Source organism: Cervus canadensis, chromosome Y, assembly GCF_019320065.1.
Source record: "Cervus canadensis isolate Bull #8, Minnesota chromosome Y, ASM1932006v1, whole genome shotgun sequence".
NCBI classification, from domain to species: Eukaryota; Metazoa; Chordata; class Mammalia; order Artiodactyla; family Cervidae; genus Cervus; species Cervus canadensis.
In genome coordinates, this window is record NC_057420.1 from 2,124,219 (window position 1) to 2,127,725 (window position 3,507).

Below are 3,507 nucleotides of genomic sequence, written 5' to 3' on the forward strand. Positions count from 1 at the left end.
CATCTAAACATGCATTAGGGAATATAGGGTGGAATCTTGGTGTCAGGAAATAAATGCATGCCTTAAGGACAGCAGAGAAAAAATGACCCTGTAAAATACCACTTGTAAAATACATATCTTGTGCTGTCTATGGGCTAGTCACTGATTACATCATGCTATCTTTAGTATCATAGTAATGGTTAATGGTGATCATGGTTTTGGACATGCTACAATATCTATATTTTCAAGAACAAAAGGAATTTCTATATTGAAGACAATCTGCTGTCTAACCTCTTAAGACTCTATCAGTAACTTATAGATTATAATGTAAATGTGAATGCACTAAGGTACATACAATGTATTTGCATTTGTTTTTACTTTGTTTGTATCTCTTCCTGCACCCATGCCATCCTATTTAAGACACCCATTCATTTCAGCAGGGATGATTTCAGAAATCACTTATATCCATTACCTCTTTTCCCTTTGTTCTCATTTTCTTGCTTACAAACATTAGATCAGGTATCATTTACCCAGGACAGATAACAAATGTTTTCCAGAACAGAAGAGTTTATAATACAGTACAGTGAAATAGCCAGACATTGATCTAAAGCCTCATTTCCACTTTGTTGTTTGAAAATAGCAAATGAAACTATGACGATGAACATGTAACTTTATTGCTCAGTTACAAGAATTATAGGTATTTGTTGACATCTCCCAACATAAATTTTAATCTTCATTAGGCTCCATAATCTGACACTTATTTGATAGGTCAGTTTTAATTAGCATGGTTTTCATATAATGATGACTCTTGATAAGTTGACTTGAAAGAGAGGAGGCAGATGTATAAGTGGTCTTTGGCATTGAGGACCATGAGTTGCCTCTCTGTTGCTGGTTAGGATAAGGACTGTCATGGGCTGACATATCACTATAGGTAACTGGAAATTTAGAAGGCTCCACCATCAGTCCAGAATAACTGCTCTGTGATGGACAAACGATGGGGTTCTGAGAAGTAGGCATATTTGTAGTAGCAATGTCCTCAACGTGGCCATTTACTTGAGTGTAGCTGCTATGTGAGTGCCAATTAAAAATGCTCAACTGATTTAAAACAACAGGTTGGTCTACCACAATCTGTTCTGTTTTGTCTAACTGATATTGACAATGGGGAAGGTAAGTCACACGGAGGTAGGGCACTTGTATTAGCGACTATCTGGCTGGTATAAGGCTTTTGTATGAAAGGCACACTTAAACTTGTGGAGGCTGAAAATGCACTCTCTCCACTAGTTTCAGGAAGAAAATCAGAGTTATGATCATCTGTGTTGACCCTGGCTTTAACATGCTTCGTCTTGTAATTTCGAACTAATGAAGATATTGGAGACATCTTGTTAATCCCAACTCTTCTTTTCATTCTTACTAATAGTTGAGGATAGCCTCTTTTGAAATTTGGATTATAGTAGATATGTAGCTAAAATCAAAGGATAAAATTATTTAATTTCTTTATAAGCTAAGGTAAAACTGACAAACACATTTAAACCATAACAATGTATACCTTTAATGATACCAATTAAATAGCATCAAATGAAACACAGCCATTAGTAGTTTTAACAGCTAACATGTTAGAAACGATTATGCCCCTCAACTAAAAATGCTTGGTACATATAGAGTAAATACAGTACATATACATATATGCATATGTATATACGTATGCATAAATAAGTAGCTTCAGGACTTGTATATGATTTCAAGTTACTAGGAAAACTTGTTAAATATCAAATATTTTAGCCTCCAGATGTTCTCAACTTCAAAAAGTTAAACTTTTTCAACAATTTGCTATCTCAATTTTTAATTCAGTTTTATGAACATGCTTTCTAATTCACATGGTTTAATCTTACATATTGCCAACGAGTGAATATTTTGGAATACCTTGCTTAAAAGAGAGATGTTGTTTTCTTCTTCCAGAAAGTCAGGTAGTGAAGCAGATCTTTGAAAAGTTTGTTGTTTCTTACTAAATCCATATAGGTTAAGCTGCTGAACTAAGCTTTTCATACTATTGGTTTCAAGTACTCTGAAAGGTGCCTTTCTTTCCAAGACTTCTTTCTTGAAGAGTTCTTCATTGATCACTATACAAGTGCCACTCTCATCCCACCAAATAGATTCAAACTGATCACTTTCAACTATTGCCCACAATTTTCGAGGAAATGTGAGTGGAAGAGAAGCATTCAACTCATCTGTTTCAGAGACAGAAAATGTGTAACGTGGCCTTTTTATCACAACTTCCTCATACAAAACCTGAAAAACATATTCTTCAATCATAGATCTCAAAACCTTGTCCCCAGTAAGTGTATAATCATACAAAGAAGATCTAATGGAGGTTTCTGAACCAGTTGATTCATCTTTTGGAGGAACATCTTGAGTTTCTGAAGAAATATGTGCCATCTTAGATCAATCTTTCTTCAGATACTTTTCTCATTTGTCTGGCTTTTCACACTGCAACTTCAAATTCTGCTTGGCTGGCCTACAGAGGTAAACTCTCTAGATCATCACAGTGGTTCTGAAAGTCAAAAGCTGTGACATCACAAAATCACTGGTTTCCTAGCAATTGAAGGGTAGCTGTGACATCACAAAGTCACTGGTCTCCTAGCAATTGTTGGGTAGCATTCAACCAGTGTTTACTTCAGCATCATGTTAAAATACAGGCTGCTTACATAAATAGTAACCAAACCATGAAACCTGCAAAATTTCATTCCTCAAGAATTTTTACACAGAAAAATCACATCAAGAAATCTACTTGGTTTCTGAAATAAAAGTGATTTATCACCCTTCTATACACATTCTTAATATTCAGTACTGTTACCCAACCAAACTTGGGTCTACTGGCTTCTGTGTAATAAAGTCAATCAACTGTGGGTTTCAGTGAAAGCACGTGTTTATTGGTGGACCAAGCAGGGTATCCTAGCAGATGGTGCTTCAAAGACCCACACTCCCCAAATAGTTTCAAAAGAAGTATTTTAATGACAGATTGAGGTTGGGCCATGGGGTGTGTAGTCGGTTTTGGGACATTCTACTAATGGTCTGCTACTGAGGATATCGGGAGTCAACATAATCAACTGTCTGGTTCCAAGTACTCTATGGTATATGCACTTAAATTTCAGTCTGGTGGGGGCTTTATCATCTCTAAAACTTCACAGGATATTGCTGAGAATATTATCTATGGCCATTGAGGAGGAACAAAAGATCACTGATTTTGCTAAATCTTTGTAATTCTATATTGCTTGATTATTTTCCTTTGTTTCTGGCTTTTCTAGTTTCTTGATTAAAATGAATCTTGGAACACGAGGAGGTCTACAATCTCCTACCTCTCTCTCTGTTTTCATACTTTTCAATCTTAAGAAGGGACTGCTTAGAAAAAGAAAGGAAATTCAGTGTTGGACTTAGAGCTCAATTATAAATATGACTGAAAATCTCAGTTGCAGGTTCAATTTTTTTTTTTCAGGTTGCCTATGTCTTGGAGTGTTTGAGTTAACAAAAAAT

At 35.6% G+C, this 3,507-nt stretch overlaps 1 pseudogene; it reads right to left on the minus strand.

Moving 5' to 3' along the window:
• Window positions 1-705: 705 nt before the first annotated feature.
• On the minus strand, window positions 706-2,412 carry LOC122436366 (annotated as a pseudogene).
• Window positions 2,413-3,507: the final 1,095 nt, after the last annotated feature.